Raw genomic sequence first — 20,044 nt, forward strand, 5'->3', positions numbered from 1 at the left:
AGAAGACCCCTCTCCTACTCTTTCATGCTAAATCCCATTCATCCTCCAATGTTGACATGTTTCATGATTGAATGAATTAATTCAATGAAAAATATTAATTGAACAATTACTATAACCTAGGTTTTATACCAGGTGCTAAGGAGACCATGGTAAATAAAACAGCTCATGCTTTAAAGGAGTCACAGTTTAGAGTAAGGACAGACGATTATAACAAAGGAGGTGAGAGGTGCTACAATATTGACAATAACGGGGCACCAAAAGAGCAGCAGACAGAACAGTCAGCTAGTGCTTCCCAGGAGATGTGATGCTTAAAATGAGTCTTGAAGAACAAATAGGAACCAGCAGGTGAGTGGGAGAGGGAGTAAAGCCAGATGGGAAGGGCAATTCAGGCTAAAGGAACAGCATTTGCGATGATGCTCCCCAGGCTGCACTCCTCTTGCTTTCAGGAGACATACCCTATAGTAATTATGATTTATGTGACTATCTCCCTCCTTTCCACTCCTCTCAGGAATATGAGGTACCTGAAGTTAGTGATTATGCTATACTCATTCTTGTATCCTCAGGATTTCCCATATAATAGATAACAAAATATTCATTAAACAAAGATTATTTGGTTTTCACCTCATATGCAAAAGTCATAGACTTAGAGGCATTTATTTCAAGATTCCTGATCTATTTTTTCTGTCGTTTAAGGGTAGTTCTTTAACATCTATGAAACTATGCCTAAATTCCTGATGCTTCATAATTTCCAAAGAGCTGATTCTAGTAACATACTAGATGAAAGCTCCTTGAAGATAGAGCAAGGGCTGGGTCTCATTCACTGCTGTATTCCTAGGATTCAATGAAGTACTTCGTATATAGGATTTCAATTAGCAAAATTACATTAATGAATGACTGAATGAATAACTGAATGAATGAACATGGCTCTTGCTTGTTTTCATGCATCCTACTAGGGTGATATGCTGATATATACTTTGTGATATGGCAACTCCTGAATATCTCCTGCAGATTGAGAACTTCTATAATTAAAGGTAAAGTGGTCAAACTGATAGCCTCAGACAAGGCTTCTAAGATATAACAGGAATGCCTACACTCAGAAGTTTAGAAGCAAAATACACAATAAAACCAACATTTCTATTTTCTGAAAAAAGTAAACCCTTTCTGCTCAGTGAAGTTATTATACAGGACCACCATGATTCAATCAATCTCTGGCCCTTCCACTCTATTTTTAGATACGTTGGTTAAGTAGAAATTTGTGTCAAAGCCAGTAATAAATTACAACATTATAGTGCACTATTATTTAGCAAATATGGTCATCATTTACTGCAAACAAAAGGCAGTATAAAGGGGTGGGATTAGCTAACATGAATTTTTTTCTAAACAGGAAGGAGGGCAGAAAGGCTACTTTCTGAAGATTGTGCAGAAATAACATATTTTATAAACAGCCCTTCTTTTAGGCCTACTAGACAGAATGATCCTTTACATGAAAAGTCTTAGATCCCAAGATGCATAACTAATATGATACCTTTTTGCCACCATACCCACAGTACATTAATTTCATTTAAAATGCACTGACCATACAGGATAAATTGATTTCACTTTATATGGGTTTGACAGCCATGTTTATTGTGCAGTGAAATGTAGTGTAGCTTCCAGCTGACAATATCCATCAACACAGGGCAATATGCTGACTGCTGGGCCAGATGAAGGCATACATTACTCTGGAAGTGAAACACTCATTCAGATATGACAGTGTCTTCTCCTGAGGATCACCATGGTAATTTATGATGCCCTCAGTGCCATTACTTTACAACTGACATGGATTTAGCAATTTATATACTGATATGCATTCACATAAAAGGAGACAGGTTTGTGGAGAATGTCAGATGCAAAAACATTTCAATATTATTTTAAGTTAACTACTATGCCACAGGTGATTAACATTTGAGACCTGCTTTTACTGTTGTAGCTTTCTCTCCACCTCTGGCAAAACCAAATAGGCAGCTTCCATTTATTTCTTCATTTAAAATACGTATTTCATTGTAAAGGGGAAGTTTTACTACCTAAAGACTGACAGAGATCATGGTGAATTTTTAGACGCTGGCTTTAGCATAAACATCCTAGATTCTCTACTCCATACCGGTTGATTCTCCCAGATATGCCATACATCTGCCCAATCTCTCACTCTAACCCTAACTCTGCCACAGTCTTCACTAACCTTACTACTTTCTTCTACTTTACTATTTTCTACCTTTTTCTAAGGAACAGAGCTCAAGTCTGACCTCTAGCCTGCTCTAACCTTTTCCTTTCCTCCTACATCACAGACTGTCTTCAAGAACTGAAGGACAAGAAATTGATTACACAGCAGGTCTCTGGGACTCACATGTAATGCTTCCAGAAGTTGAAAAACTCAAGCACAGTGCACAGAACAAAAACATGAATTAAGAAGGGGAAAAATAGAAAATTCTTTGGATCACATGGGCATCACTTTGTCTCTCTTCCAGAAGGAGTGAACTACAAAATGAATGGGGACATCCTAAGCTAAACTAGAAATGTTGCATCAGATGAACCAAGATTTGGGAAGAATAGATTTACTCAGGGAGGCCAAAGTTTGAAACACTTTTAAATTTATTCTGATACGTGATCAACTACAGCAGTGACTTTTAACACTACACAGATTGCAGTGCTCAGATCCCTCTGCAAAATCATAACTTGGAAAACATTTCAATGTTTTCCTGTTTTTCCTTCTCCCTGCTTCCTATGTTTGCCCCTGACCTGTACCCTCTCCCAAATTGTGGTACTCTAAGGCTATCTTATGACTATGCAAACTATGCCCAGGAGGTCACTCTCCTTAATTAGAAAGTCAATGAAAAACAACAACAGACCAATCTTTGCTTTCACCACCACCACTAAAGTGCTGGAAAGGGAGTGTGTCCTTCCCTAGATTGATAATATCTGAGTTAATACCTGGGCAATGTACAGGAAATACAGTAATATAAACCACAAATACATGTGAGGGTTTCCTCTATTCTGTCTTTTAGAAGTGACTGTGCCATATAAAACGTATGTGGAATTCATTGAAGCATCCATATGAATACTACACAGAAAGATGTTTTCAACAAATATTTCTTGAATATTTTGATTAAAAAACTCTCAATATTACTTTTTTCATTTAAAGCTGACAACTTATCTATTACTTGAATTTACAACCTAGGTTTGAGTTAAGCTTAGATTCCAAATTTTAAGTATTAAGGACTACAAAGTCAAAATAACATTTAGAAAGTGTCCCTAAACTTTGCTTCTGAAACAAAATGGTTAAGGAATTGTTGCCACAGTAGAAATACATATGATTGTATATGTGTGTGTATAAATTCAAAAATTTAAAAATGGAAATTGGATATTTGGAAAACCCTTTTAAACAGATAAGAAAACTTTTATAGCATACTATAAATTGTTTTCAAAAGGTATACTATTAATCTGTGTTCTGAAGTCTAAACTTCACTTTGTTATAATTAATTTTAAAAATCTGCATATCTTATGATTTCATACAGCTCTATTCATCATTAAGTGTAAAAAACCAAGTATTTCATTCTTAAATAGCCGGTAGTCTACAACAGAATCCAGAACTTGGAATGGCTCACAATTCTATGAGGCAGCTTCTTCTTTTAATAGCAAAGGAGTCATTTGTGAGTTCAGCATATGATTTTTCATGAAGAGCTGTTGGAAGAAGCCTAGACCTACAGCTAAGTACCTGGAGACGAATTTCCAGCTGACCTAAGAGTCTTTAATTGCCAGCAACAATAGTCCCAAATGACAGTTACTGAAAGGCCAAGAGATCAACAGCACCACAGTAGGCTTCAAGAGAAAAGGTCCCTGTACCTCAGGAGAGGCTGCTCCTACAACTTCCCCTGCAAGGCTCAAATTGTTTAATTCATCCTTCATCTCCGTTTATGTAAAGGCAAACTTTCAGTTAGATTAAAGATGGTTAATCTGCAGAGAGAAAATAGAAATGGCCAAGGCAAATACCTCCTTAGAAAGCTGTGATTTGAATGATTTAAAGAGAAGACAAAATGGAGGTTTTCCAGGTGGGTTGGAAAGAAGGCCAGTTTCACCATCATAGCCTCTGGCAATGGTCCTGAACTAATCCTGGAGAGGCCCCTTCCTGGGTAAATTCCAAGGGATATCAGAGTGAATGAGTGAGTGCTTGATGCATGCATAAAGTTCTCCCTAAGGGGAACTCTGGTTGATTCTATAATGTGCCTAGTAATCATTTATTTATGTATTAATTCAATAAACACTTCTGACACATTTCATATATACCTTGCATTTTGATGGGGTATACAAAGATAAATAACACATGTGCTTTGTTTTTAAGGAATTTGGTCCAATGGGAAAAGACACATAAATTAAAAATTACAAACGATGCTAGAGGTAATTTTAAAATACTATTAGAGCAGGGAAAAGAAGCAACTAACACAATTGGTGTGGACAGAGATGAATATTAGGGAGTCTTCAGAGTTGAAATGGTGCTTAAGCAGCATCTTAAAAGAGAAGTAAGGGCCGGCCACGGTGGCTCAAGCCTGTAATCCCAGCACTTTGGGAGGCCGAGGCGGGTGGATCACGAGGTCAAGAGATCGAGACCATCCTGGTCAACATGGTGAAACCCCGTTTCTACTAAAAATACAAAAAGTTAGCTGGGCATGGTGGTGCGTGCCTGTAATCCCAGCTACTCAGGAGGCTGAGGCAGGAGAATTGCCTGAACCCAGGAGGCGGAGGTTGCGGTGAGCCGAGATCGCGCCATTGCACTCCAGCCTGGGTAACAAGAGCGAAACTCCGTCTCAAAAAAAAAAAAAAAAAAAAAAAAAAAAAAAAGAGAAGTAAGAATTTACCAGCAGGTATGAATGAATGTGAAACTATTTCAGGCCAGAAAATCAGTGTGAGTAAAGGCACAGAGTTACAAAAACAGCAAAGGACATTTTAGGGAATAAAAAGAAGCTAGCTATGGCTTGGGTTTATGTGTTAAAAAAAAAAAAAAAAAAAAAAAAGAGGGGAGTACTAAGAGGTGAAATTAGAAAAGTAAATAGAGACCAGATTTGCTAAGCACCTTGAATGACAAGAAGTCTTTAAGGTTTTTAAGCAGAAGAATAACATGGAAGAAATATGTTCTAGAAGAGATCAAAATGGAAAACTAAATGAGAAATTACCACTAAATAGTCTCAATGATTAACAGTGAATTAATAAAGAACAGAGAAAAAAAAAGTGACTACCTCTTCAAAGGTCCATGAAAACTTACATTTTGTCAGACAGAATTAATGTGATATATGCAAAATATTGGCACAAAAGGGCACAAAATATTGGCACAAAATCCAGTTCTGGTAAGGGCAGAATAGCTCATATCAGACCAATCCTACAACAGACAATAAATATAAACTCTGAACAAAATATGAAAAAAAAACTCCATAGATATTAAAGATATCTATGAGATAGAGAGGCCTACCAAAATTAAGCAGAAACTGAAGTGGATTCCATTCTAGAATGAAAGGCATTTTACTAAATTAAATTCTGTTTTCATAGTTTTTCCCATGAAGACACTTCCTGGTCTTCTTAGCATAGAGTGGCTAGAATCCAAATAGAAAGTCAGTCTAGTTGGCTTAATGTGTCAGAAGACAGAGTTTGAACTTACAGGTGGCTGATGACACCTGAACTTGCCATGTATTTGGAAGACTCAAATGTACCCAATAAAAAACAGAGCTGTGTACCTGGAAAATCTGAAAAGACATTTCAGCTGATGCCCTTTGCAAGGAAAACAGAATTTGAATTTAAATCCTGTCAAGTTAGAAGGAACTCATAAACACCTGGGGCTTCCCACTGACACTCCAGAGGGGCAACTCCTTAGGAATAAATTCTGTATGTTAGGAGAAAGAATTTGCCTTAAGACTAAAAACAAAATTAAAAAACACTCTCCCTCAATAATGTAAAAACTGAGGTTCCACAAGTTTAATGCGTGCAGCAGGTAACTTAACTGCTTCTTGTCTCCCAAATTAAAATTTCTCAGAGGAAGATAATAAAATACTGAGTATCTACAGTTGATCATCCACAACATATAATATATGATAAAAAATTATAAGTTGTACAAACAACCAGGAAAATGTGACTCAGAGACCAAAACAATTTAAAAGAAAAAAAAGAAAAATACTGGCTGAAAATTAACTGAATTTGGTGAGAAACATCAACTAAGAAGTTTAAGACATCAGAGAATGCAGGGCAAATAAATAAAAAGAAAACCACACCTAGAAACTAGTTAAACTACTGAAAACCAAAGACAAAGAGAAAATTCCAGAGAAAAGAGACATATTACTTATAGGGAGGCAAAAATACAAATAAGGGCTGATTATTTACTAGAAACAATGCAAAGAAAACCACACCTAGAAAGTAGTTAAACTACTGAAAACCAAAGATAAAGAAAATTTCAGAAAAAGGGACATATTACTTACAGGGAAACAAAAATATGAACAAGGGATGATTATTCACTAGAAACAATGAAGACTAGCAGACTATAGAACATCTTTATAATGCTAAAAAGAGAAATAAATTAAGAGTTTTATCCAGTGAACATATGCTTCAAAAATGAATGTGAAATATACTCTCAAATGAATAAAAGCTAGGAACACAGGTTACCAGCGACAAATACCAAAAGAGACATTCAAGGGAAGTATTCAAGAGGAAAAGAAATAACACTCGACAAAAACCAGATACACAGAAAGAAAGGAGGAACATCAAAAATGATATGTAACCATTTTTTCTTCTCTGGATTTCACTAATAAATAGCTAATTGTCTAATGTTTTTGGCAAGGAGCTATTTAATACAAAATACAACATTGCATCATGGGATTTTGACATATAAAGAGGTGAAATATGGAACAACAATAGTATGTTAGCACAAAGGATGAAGGTGTAAGTAGAATTAGATTGTTAAAGCTTGCTTTATTTTGCATGCAGTGGTAAAATTTTAACTGTAAGGATACTCGATTAAGATTTCATAGTGAATCCTTAGAAAAACCAATTTAAAAAAATACAGAGGCCATGTGAGGTATTTCATGCCTGTAATTTCAGCACTTTGGGAGGCTGAGGTGGGAGGATCGCTTGAGGCCAAGAGTTCAAGACCAGCCTGGACAACATAGTGAGATTCTGTCTCTACAAAAGGTTAAAAATTTAGCTAGGTGTGGTGGCATGCACCTGTAGTTCTAGCTACTCAGGAGGCTGAGATGGGAGGACTGCTTGAGCCCAGGAGGTTGGGGCTGGGCCACTGCACTCCAGCCTGGGTGACAGAACAAGATGTGGACTCAAATAAAAAACAAACAAACAAAAAATTAAAAAAATACAAAGAAGTATAGTTAAAAACATCCAACAGAGTAATTCAAACAAAAGACTTAAACAGAGATTCAATTAACCCAAAGGAAGGCAGGAGAGAGGAGAAATAAAAGGTTAAAAACAAAGGGAACAAATACAAGTAGAGAAAAAAATACTAATGTGTAAGACCTAAACCCAACAAATGCAATTATCATATTACACAAATTAATCAAATTAATTAAAAGTCAGTCATTTTTCTGAATGGATAAAGAGTAAGAATCAGTGAAACCAATGAAACAGAATACAGATACAATAAAGACAACTTAAAAAGCCAAGGTTAGAAATTTGAAACAACAACAACAACAACAACAACAACAACAACAACAACAACAAAATTGATAAACCTGAGTAAGATGGATCAACAAAGAAAACATAAATGCCAGTATTTGGACTGAAAGAGGGGATTTCACTATAGATACTACCCAGATTAGAAAAATAAAAAGGGAATATTATAGATAACTTAATTTCAATAAATTTGACTATTTAGATAAAATTAACATATTTGTTGAAAGACATAAACTACCAAAATTCACTCAAGAATAAATAGAAAATCTGAATACTCTGATAGCTAATAAATCAATTGAATTTATAACCAAGAACTTACCCACAAAGAAAACTGAAGCCCTGAATGGTTTCACTGGTAAGTTCTTTCAAACATTTAAGGAAAATAATAATAATCTTGCATAAAGGTAAGAGAGTAGAGGAAGAAGGAACACTTCTTAATTAAATTTATGGGGCAGCATATCCTGACAGAGGTTTGAGCATAAATGCAGAATTTTAAAATAAAATGTTAACAAATTGAATCCAGCCAAATGTAAAATATATGTATTATATCATTAGCAAGTGGAACTTATCTCAGGTATGTAAAACCGGTTTAACATTTGAAAATCAGACAATGAGGCCGGGCGCGGTGGCTCAAGCCTGTAATCCCAGCACTTTGGGAGGCCGAGGCGGGTGGATCACGAGGTCGAGAGATCGAGACCATCCTGGTCAACATAGTGAAACCCCGTCTCTACTAAAAATACAAAAAACTAGCTGGGCGTGGTGGCACGTGCCTGTAATCCCAGCTACTTAGGAGGCTGAGGCAGGAGAATTGCCTGAGCCCAGGAGGCGGAGGTTGCGGTGAGCCGAGATCGCGCCATTGCACTCCAGCCTGGGTAACAAGAGCGAAACTCCGTCTCAAAAAAAAAAAAAAAAAAAAAAAAAAAAAGAAAATCAGACAATGTAGTTCACTACATTAACAGAATAAAGGGAAAGAAAACACATGGTAATCACAATAGATTCAGAAAATGGTTTTGCCAACATTCAATATTCATTCATGTTAGAAATACTTAGGAAATTAGTATTAAAAGGAAACTTTCTCAGTCTGATACAGGGCATTTAGGAAAAACCTACTGGTAACATAATACTTAGTAGTGAACTAGTGAATTCTTTCTCCAGAAATTAAGAACAAGACAAAGATGTCCAGTCTCACCATTGTTAATCAACAATTAAAAAAATAAAAAGCTCACACCTGTAATCCCAGCACTTTAGGAGGCTGAGACAGGGATATCATGAGGTCAGGAGTTCAAGACCAATCTGACTAACATGGTGAAACCCCGCTCTACTAAAAAATACAAAAATTAGCTAGCATGGTGGAATGCGCCCGTAATCCCAGCTACTCAGGAGGCTGAGGCAGGAGAATTGCTTGAACCAGGGAGGTGGAGGTTGCAGTAAGCCAAGATCATGCCACTGCACTACAGCTTGGGTGACAGAGCAAGACTCTATCTCAAAATAAATAAATAAATAAAATAATTAAAATGTATATAAATTATAAAGGAATAATGTTATCTGTTCATATATAATCGTTTACATAAAAAATCCTAAGGCATCTATAAAATACTAGAACTAATAAGTAAATTTAATAGTATTACAATAAACAATAAAAGATACAGAAATCAATCAATCATTCTGTATACTAGCAGCAAACAATTAAAAAAATATTCAAATTTACATTTACAGTAGCATCAGATAATAAAATACTTGGGAATAAGTTTAACTGAAAAAAAGTATTCAAGACATCTACACTAAAAAAATACAACATTTGTGACTTAAAGACCTAAATAGAGGATTACAACACGTTCATGAATCAGAAGACTCTATATTGTTATACTGTTGTGCCCAAATTTATGTACAGATTCAACTAAATTCCAATAAAAATGTCCATAAGTTTTTTTATATAAGTTGGCAAATTGATTTTAAAATTTATATGAAAAATAAAGCAGTAGGAACAACTAAAACAAACTTGAAGAAAATTAGAGGATTCAAAGTATCTTAATGAAAACTAAGGCTGTTAAAGTGGAAAATAATAGTCTTTTCAACAAATACTGCTAGAACAAGCTGACAGATACATCGGCAAAAAATTCTGGATCTTGTATCACACATTATACCCAATAATTAGAGATGAACCATGACTTAAAACTGAAACAAAAAACTATAACATGCCTCTAAATATACATAAGGCAATATTTTAGTGACTTTAAAGTAAAATGTCTCTTAGATGCAACATATAAATCACTAAATATACGATAAAAATGTTAAATTGAACTTTATAAAAATTAAAACTCTGCTTATCAGAAGTCATTGTTAAGAAAATAAAATGTCAAAGCACATATTGGAAAAATATATTTAGAACATACATATCTGAGTTCTAAATATGCAAGAACTTGCATCCAGGATATATAAAGAACGACCAAAAAATCTAATTCTAAAATGGGCAATAGACTTAAATGAACATTTTACAAAAAGAATATAGTTATGGCCAATAAGCAGATGAAAAAGTATTCCCTAGCATTAATCATAAGGAAAATGCAAATTGAAACCACAATGAGATGCATTTCATATCCGCTGGAACGGCTTAAGTTGTAAATGGTGGACAGGACAGAAAGCAACTGTGACTCTAATATACTGGTGGTGAAAGCATAAAGTGGCATAACGATTTTATGGCAATTTCTTCAATTAAAATGCATATTTATGTATGACTCAGCAACTAAATAAAAACTTCTGTCAAAAATGGACTCATATAAGAATATGATAGCAGTTTTATTATTAATAGAACAAAGGGAAATAATTGGAGAATGAACAAATTGTGATATATCCATACAATGAGACACTACTCAAAACTGTTTCAACGCTTAGTTTTTTTTTAAAAAAAGGCAAACATGACAACCAAAAAAACCCGACAAAATAAAGCAGAAAACCAACCATCCGCTGGGCGTGGTGGCTCAAGCCTGTAATCCCAGCACTTTGGGAGGCCGAGGCGGGTGGATCACGAGGTCAAGAGATCGAGACCATCCTGGTCAACATGGTGAAACCCCATCTCTACTAAAAATACAAAAATTAGCTGGGCATGGTGGCTCACGCCTGTAGTCCTAGCTACTCAGGAGGCCGAGGTAGGAGAATTGCTTGAACTCAGGAGGTGGAAGTTGCAGTGAGCCGAGATCCTGCCATTGCACTCCAGCCTGGGTAACAAGAGCAAAACTCCATCTCAAAAAAAAAAAAGAAAAGAAAACCAACCATCCAACAAATTAAATGCTCCTTTTTTGGAAGGTTCTTTTTTTCTGTGGACCTGAGAAGTAGGTGGCATATTCAGGCCATTGTGAACTCAAAGATAATCTCATTTACCAAAATGAATTATTAAGAAGGGCAAAAAAACTATAATTGATTGCTTATGAAGATAAAGAGACACAAGTATCACCATTGGGTTGCTTGACAGAACTGTTGACGATCACACTATTTCAGACTACTTCATTCTATTAATAGTTGATTTTCTCCTGTAGGATTCTGAAAAGTTACACAATACATTTGATAGTCCCCTATTTGGGTTAACAGAGAAAATGATACTGAGTGCATTAGAAACAAAAATGTAGAAGATGAAATTTTAGAAGGATATTGAAATTAGAAAAGTAGAGTATTAATATTATACAGACTTGATATTTCACCATATTTATCCTACCAAATTATCTTAATACAATAGAGATCCAGTTCACTGTGTTGAAGGAATGGCTGACAGCTGTCTGTCTATGATTATGGAAACCTACTGCTACCTTCTCATTCCTATTCTGCCAGAATCTGAACTTACTGTCATTAGACGAAGGCCGCTTGGAATTCAACTTTGATTGCTTCTTGAAAAAAAAAAAAAAAAAAAAAAGATATGGCTATTCTAACCATTTATCTGACATTCCATGGCTCAGCAAAAGCCTTAATCATTAAGGAAGTGAGCAAGTGATATGTTCATCTTCTGAAAAGAAGAAATGCCAGGGGTGGAGAGTATGGTTTGCTCCCTATATCTTTTATTAAAATTATCAAGATATATTAGCAAAGAGTGACCTACTGATAGGTGAAATGAATTAAGGAAGGAAAATGCAAAATATGGACACACAATTCTTCTGAGCTAGTGATTGGTGAAAATATAAGAGCCAGTGGTACAGGAACAAAAGATGAATTACCTGTGGTACTTTAATTAAGGTGTTAATTCTTCATTTGCCAAATGTTGGGGATCATAAGTAAATTTTAATATCTTTGTTTTCATCTCAAGGTTCTTCAGTCCTACTAAAACAAATCCCTATTTACTTTAACTGTTGAACCTATATACACCAAGAAATTCACTAAATAAACTAGAGAGAGAGAGAGTATGTATGTGTGTATGAGAGAGAGAGAGAGTGTATGTGAGAGAGATACATGAATAGAAAGGTCTAGTTATATGTAATGCACACATAAAAAATTCCATTGGGCACTTTGGCAACAGACTTTTTTTTTTTTTCTCTTTTGAGACAAAGTCTCATTCTGTCACCCAGGCTGAAGTGCAGTGGCATGATTATGGCTTACTGGAACCTCTGCCTCCCAGGTTCAAGCGATTCTCCTGCCTCAGCCTCCTGAGTAGCTGGGATTAGAGATGTAAGCCACCATGCCCAGCTAATTTTTTTTTTTTTTTGTATTTTTAGTACAGACAGGGTTTCACCACGTTGGCCAGGCTGGTCTTGAACTCCTGGCCTCAAATGATCTGTCTGCTTTGGCCTCCCAAAGTGCTGGGGTTACAGGTGTGAGCCACTGCTCCCAGCTGGAAACAAACATTTCATTAACCAGAGTACCAATGTATTTCTTTAAAGAGCAATTTACCTTTTTGACATGCTAGGTCAGAGGTGAGTTTCTAGGATAGACACATCACGTGTGCTTAGTAACTTTGCATAAAATAATATTTACAAAGTGCTTTCACTAATTACATTATCTTCATCCTCATTACAATCTTTTAAAATGGGTAGGAAGGCATATCTTTTCACTCACTTTATAGATGAGGAAAGCAAGACTCAGATAGGTGATAGCACCTTCTCCTGATTAACCAGTTGCTGATAATATGGAGCATAGCCAGATCTAGAACCTAAATCTTCTGACTTTCAGCCTAGTACATTTCCCCTACACCAAAGCCACCCCAGTCACTATTCAGCAATCTGAAATAACACTGAATTTCAAAGCCCACCATTTCTTGGCTGGAACATTATTTTCCCCCTTTAAGGATGCCACTTTCCTGCCCAGCTAAGCACATTAGAAGAGCCCATTATCAGTTTTGAAGTTCATGCCACTATCTAATTCGTCTCTGAAATACTGCCCCACCAAAGATGCAAGGGCATGTAAAGAAAGCAGTAAGGACTAAATTATAGCTGGGATTAAAACAATGCTAAATTAATGCATTCCTTGGTTACAGGATTAGGAGCAAGTGTTATTGTGGATAAGACTTCTATTTTTTTCTATTAGAAACTCCATTCTCTTTAAAAGATCAACAAGAGGAACCAAAGGGAATTCCCTAAGGTCAGCTCTGAGGAAACATAAACCTCTAATTCAATAACTCTGCTACTGCTCTGAAAAAGGGCTTTATTATTGCAACATACATATGGAGCCAATTGGACATTAATGACTAATCAATCCCTCCCCTTTCTATTCTACTTAAAGTGTCACAAACCATGTTTAGATTAGCCCATTTCCTGCTTAGGATTGCTCAAGATGTCTTTTGTTCTTTCAGGACCAGCCTGATGGAGGCAGCTTAAACAAACACACGACCGGAGTGGCGCAGGAGTTATAAAGTGCCATATGTGAATGAACAAAGGGGCTATACTAAAGCCTTTTGTGGTATTTGTTAATGTTTTTCATCTGAGCTTAAAAAGGCTTAATGACTTTGTGGTGAGCTGATGCATGTGGCTCGTGGCTTTGCAAAATGAAGGAAATTCTAACCAGTGATATACCAGTCCGTATTTTCAAGAGTCTCTTGCTTTCAGTTTTGATGCGTGTGTTTACTTTTTAAAAAATTCTCAAGTTATATTTACTTTATACAGATAGCTAAACAGAGTCCTTTATCTTATTTCAACTACAGAATCCCAGGGCTGCTGGGATAATTTATATGCTTCTTTATTTTAATGACCTGAAAGTAGTGTAGAGCATCAAATATTCCACTTATTATCTATAAGCTGTATGTATACACAGGAGGAAGGCTTACAAATTGTTGAGCCCAGGCAAAAAGGCATCATTTAAGTTTGAACCAGAGACCACTAAGGTTGAAATAAGGCAATAATAAGTTCTGGCTTCCTAAGTTTTCAGGAGAACTGGGCTCACGTTCAAGAAGGTTCCCTTGGAGAATAAAAAGACTGGTAAAAAGCTGGTAGACTGAATAATTCGTGTTGTTCAGCAGCTTTTGGCTTTATCCAGCACTAGCTCCTGACATAGATTCTACATGAAATTAAGAAGTGCAAAGGAAGATGAAGCAAGTCTCAGTAGTTAGTTAACAAGGATGCTACTAAATCCATTGTCTCATTTCAATCTTTATCGATTGCCTTAGCCTTTACGATCTCTGCTGGACTATTAAAAAACTAGCCTTCTGGCTGATATTTTTACACCCAGTTTTAAATCCTTTAACCCCCACCTAAATACCTCCTCCTAATTTCAGCCAGAATGATCTGTCACAAATGCAATTTGGACTAGGCCGCTGCTATATTTAAAACACTTCAGTGGCTCCCTCATGCCCACAAGATGAAGTCTACACTCCTTAGTACAATACACATGGCTCTCCGTGACGTGGCCCTCCAACTATGGCTTCAGTACCACCTCTGGCTACTCAGCTTGGAACTTTTTTTGTGTTATAACACTGAACTACTTCCAGTTCTCTAAACGCTGTGTTGTTTCATATTAGAAATCTGAGTTTTCTCCTTTCCTGGAATTACCTGGCCATCTTGCAATCACTCATTATTGAAGACTCATCTCTGGGATTATTTCTCCCATGGAATTCCTACCTGGTAGCCAAGTTAGAATAAGTATCCTAGGCTCCCACAGGTGGCACCCTATGCATACCTCCATCTTAACATTTGCACATTTTATCCAAATTACCAGTTTTAGGTTCCTACTTTCTTCTCCAGACTATGTATCCCCAAACAGTGGTGATTACATTGTGTCTTATCCTTAGTTGCTTATCCTTATCCCCAGGATCTAGTATCCAGGATGGCATAAGGTAAATACTCAAATGCTTACTGATACAGTAGAGTGGTCATCTTCAACAGTGAGAAATTTAGAGTGAGTCTCTGATGCCTACATGTTCTACTAGAACCTGGGAATTTCTGAAATCAGATCTTGTAGAAATCTCATTTTATTTCTTATATGCTGTTAAGTATCTTGTCTTTCTTGAAACCTCTATAAAATAAGAAGAATTTTGATGTGGAAAATGTACCTATAGTTGTTGTGTGGGACTTAGAGGTTATTGGTTCCAATTTGACTTCTTTGATTGACTAGCCATACTGTACAATTCTGAGATGCCAGGCTCCCTAATTCTAGGAAAACCTTGGAAGGCATGGTAAGGCATGTCTGAGATTTTTAGAAATATTAAATCAGAAAATATTCTAATGATGTACGGTATATATAATTCAAGTAAGCTTACAATGGGACTTTCCTTAAGTGGCAGATTCATTATGAAATAGACAAAACATGCTCATTGAATTAGAGAACTCTAACAGGACAAGGATGTTAAAGATTACCTAATCCATATTCCTCATTCCAAGTGAGGAAACTTTGGGGCTTAGAGAGGTTAAATCATCCAAGTCTCGCAGTTAATTAATGGCAGAGTCACAATGGGCACTCAAATGTAACTATTCCCAAATTTCACACCTGCCATGTGAATGAATTTTTTCAGTGGTCAGCTGAATTGTTTTAATGGCATCCAGACTTTAAAACTACTTTTAAAACTTTTAAAACTCCTAACACGATTAATTTAACTGACTTCTCTTCTTCATTTAATTTGTCCTAGGGAATCTGTCTTTTATTAGAATGGAAGATGCAGATTATGGGAGCAGCAAAAACTAATTTTTTTTTAAGGTTTGGGGTTAGGGAATGGACAGTAGTGAAAGGAGATCACTTGAGGATTTTAGGCAGTCAATCCAATCAGATGGGCCACCAGTACTTCTTCACCCTGAGAAATGGTGAAAGTATTTGAAAAGTGCCTAACATTTATGTAGTTTAAAGGATTAAAAAACCTTTCACAAGTTTACATGGCTAATTAAAATTTTCTGCTTTTTAATGAAAACTCTGGGAAAAAGCTAATCCAACAAAGGCAACCAATTTAGTCAGCTCATCTTGGAGAAAAACAGAAGGTAGTATGGCTCAGATGCCATGTAGACAGATCACAGTTTGAATTTTTGATCTGATCTTTCCCAGCTAAGTAGCCTCGGATAAATTATTTTCTTTCTCTAAACTGTAGCTTCATCTCTCTATAAAAAAGAGCTAACAATTTCTACTTTGCAGCATCTTTGTGAGAAATAAATAGGCATATATGTAAATTTCCTAGCACAGTGACTGGAACCCAATACCTACTGACTAAGCAGTAGTTCCCTTTAGAAATAGGTAGCAGTAGTAATGGTAACAGAATTAGTAGAACATTTATTCCAGTACCAAGAACATAGCAGGTGCTTAACTCATATGTGTTGCCTTTGTAGACTTTCCTCATACCTGGGTAATGTTTGCTATATTTTACATTCTGTTTTTCAGGTAGTTACTAAATAAACACATAAGTTCACTGAGGAATGCAATTTACTCCTTAGTGGAGCCTCTTTTCTTCCCAAAAGCTAAAAATATATTTCAAAAGGTTCTCTATGATACAGACTAAAATACAATGACTAGGCATAAGGCTCAACCAAGAAAGGCCATCTCACATCTCCCCAATTCCCATACATGGGAACAGAAACCAGACCATACTGCTCAGACAGAGCCTAGAAGAAAAAAAGAGACCATTATCTGTAAGTTACAGATAGGTAAGTTCACAAGACTGACAATTTCATAGTCAATAAGTCAAAAGGATTTGACTTATTGACCGTGAAATTATAGAAATGGAGGGCAAGAAAGTTTCAGGGACATTTGACAATTGTTTTTCTTCTTCCCCACAAACAGGTCTGTAACTCTTCAGCATGAAGCAGCTATTATCACATTTTATTTTGTCCTCATGTAGGATCAACCTTCCCACCGAAGAGTCAGCTTATACTGAAGCATCATAAAGCAATTTTTCTACCACCAAAGTAAAAAATACAAAAAATATATTGATACCAGTAAGCTTTGATTTGTATTCCTAATATAAATTGAAAATGGCTGAACATATTTCTTATAAAATGCTTTTTTCCAGGTCTGAGATTTGGGATATTAAGCTCTTGTTGAGAGTTACGTGTTATAGCCTGTTCCTAAATGTAGCAGTTTATAGTATACAGTAAATGACAATGCAGTCTTATGTAATCTTTCCCCTCTGGTACTATGACCTAACTTGGGCATCATCATGTCTCAGGTGTAAATATCTATCGAACAAAAACAATTAAAAAAATCACATACTCCTAAGTGAGAGGCAAAAGTACAAGACTGATCTGTAAGGAATTGATCAGTCACAGCAAAGGGAAAATCGTACTTACCTGCATCCAGGAGGAGAGGAGGAAAGGAGTTATTTTTAATATGAGTTGAACAAAAACACACCTAATACCTGCTAAGCTTTTTCATGTTATAACATGGAAAGATACCCACTTTAACATCCTCTCTGAAATAATAGTAAGGAGAGCAGAGGAATAAAGAGACTAAGAGATCTCCAAAAGCAACCTAACTACTGCATTTCTGTTATTCTTAACCTCTCTAGTCTAAATTAGTCTTGAATGATTAAAGGTCAGTCCATGCTTATTTGGTGGGAAAGTCCAAATTCCTCAACCTGGTAATCGATATGGCACCCAGTTATTTCTGTAACATATTCAATTCAACACATATTTAATAAGTGCAAGTATGTGCCAGGCTTTGTGTTAGGCTTGGCGGAAAACACAAAGATGAAAAAGATGATTCTTCCCTTCTGGAGCTTTCCTGTGAATGTCTATCTGCTTAATGTCTGTTTCTGCTTGGATTATTCCCTCTACTGAAAGCTTATTCTCTTCTCTTTGCTTATCCAAACCTAGGCTTATCTCCAGCCACACTTCTATCAGCTTTTCCAGAACCACTGCCGTCCACAAAGAACTGCCGCTTCTTCCTTTAAATTGCAGTTCTTTTCTGCTTTAATGATGTACTTGAACATTTAATATCTTAAATTGCTTTGCTTTTTATTTGTATTAAACATGTAATCCCAACTACATTACAAGCTCTTAAAGAATATAATGTGGTCTATATTTTTAAAAAACCTTTCCCTCCATGCCCATAACAGTATTATACAAGATATAATCAGCAAATTATAACTTGATTGCACAGATAGGTAAAATTGAAGATTGGGAGGCCATGAGTAGGGTAGCCCCTGGTTAGAAAGCTCCTAGCATTGAAGATTCAGTCTATAGAGACCCACCTCTAAAGAGGCTGAAACTAGACAGCAGATAGGGAATGCAGGCAAACAGTGATAGACAAGTTAAAAAAAAATGAGAAGAGGAATCTAGAAGGAGATATTAAAAAACAGTCATGCATTGCTTAATGATACAGATACCTTCTGAGAAATAAATCCTTGGGCAATTTTGTCATTGTGCAAACATCACAGAATGTACTTACCCAAACCTAGATGGTATAGTCTAATGTACACCTGGCTATATGGTATAGTCCATTGCTCCTAGACTATAAACATAAACATCATGTTACTGTAATGAATACTGTGGGCAATGGCAACACAATGGTAAATATTTGTGTAATTTGTTTAAACATATTTAAACATAGACAGGGTACAGAAAAATATGGTATGATACTCTTACAGGACAACCTTCATATATGTGGGCCATCATTGACTCAAATGTCATTAGGTGGTGCATGACTGAATAAGAACACCTTGGTTAAAGAAAGATAGGAAGTCAGTAACAGAAACTGGGGAAGGACTGGGTGGGTACTGACTCTTTGGAACAAGTTAGAAACACAGTTATCAGAACTTGAAGAGAAGGAAAAGGTCGTTTGGGCAAAGTTTGGTCTCAATTCCCATCCTGACCTTAAACAGAGAATTTTAAGCACATTCATAAGTAGCCTGATGCTCATTAAAACCCATCACCCTAAGGCTAGGCTCAATTTCACAGCCTGCAGGATGAAAATCAAATGGCTCTTGATGCTAGGAGAGAAGAATCTGGGCAAAGTCCACAATTTCAAAAGCTACAGTCAGTCCAAATACGTCAGACAGAACTCTATCAGTCAGGGTTTATTCTGATGTGCTGGTTTATATGAAGCAGATATACATACTGCTGAGGAAACAAGGACTGATTTTGCAGTTCCATCAGGAACATATGCTAGCTATTCTTGTCTCGGGTCTAATTTTCACAGTAGATAGTATTAATCTTTCATTGTTCAGTTGCTGTAGCAAGTTGGATAAGTACAGGCATTATTCAGTATCTGAGAGAGATTCGTTCCAGGACCCACCACAGATACACAAATCCTCAGATGCCCAAGTCTCTCATATAAAATGGAATAGTACTTTCATATAACCTAGGCACATCCTCCCACATACCTGAAATCATCTCTAGGTTACTTATGTTATCTAATACAATGTAAATACTATGTAAATTGTTGTTACAGTGCATTGTTTAGGAAATAACAACATGGAAAAAGTCTGTGCATGTTCAGTGCAGACACAACCAGCCATTTTTTTGTATGTGAATATTTTTGATCTGCAGTTGATTGAATCTACAGATGCAGAACTTGCAGATACAGATGGTACAGACGACCAACTATGTTTCTATGTGATTCAGTAATGACATAGTCAGGCATTTCTTCCCCAGGGTAGAGAATATTCAGTCAGAAAAGGAGATTTTTGTGTGTGTGTGATGATTATTCACAGAGCCCAATGAGAAACCAGCTATCGGGCAAGGCTAGGTTCCTCACTAAAGACAGGCTGGGTCTTTGATAGGGCTTTCTATCTTCAGCAACAATAAGCAGCAGGTTGAGTTCCTTTTATGGAGTATTAGGAGATGAAGTTATACAAGAATCTTGACATTTCACTATCTTGCCCCATCAGGACTATACATCACTTGGAGGGTTCAATGGAAATTGTTTTCTACCAACATTAAAAGTTATTTGGGAGCTTTTAAGACACAGCAAATATATTTCTTTAAGAGAAGTTTATTTGCTTGTTTAAGAGAGCTGCACT

General features: G+C 36.2%; 1 protein-coding gene across 33 annotated transcripts in view; it reads right to left on the reverse strand.

Annotated features, from left to right (window-relative positions):
* SOX6 (SRY-box transcription factor 6) overlaps nt 1–20,044 on the reverse strand; it is a 785,339-nt gene that overhangs the window by 20,838 nt on the left and 744,457 nt on the right. The window lies entirely within an intron of this gene.

The sequence above is a fragment of the Saimiri boliviensis genome, chromosome 6 (assembly GCF_048565385.1).
Source record: "Saimiri boliviensis isolate mSaiBol1 chromosome 6, mSaiBol1.pri, whole genome shotgun sequence".
NCBI lineage: Eukaryota > Metazoa > Chordata > Mammalia > Primates > Cebidae > Saimiri > Saimiri boliviensis.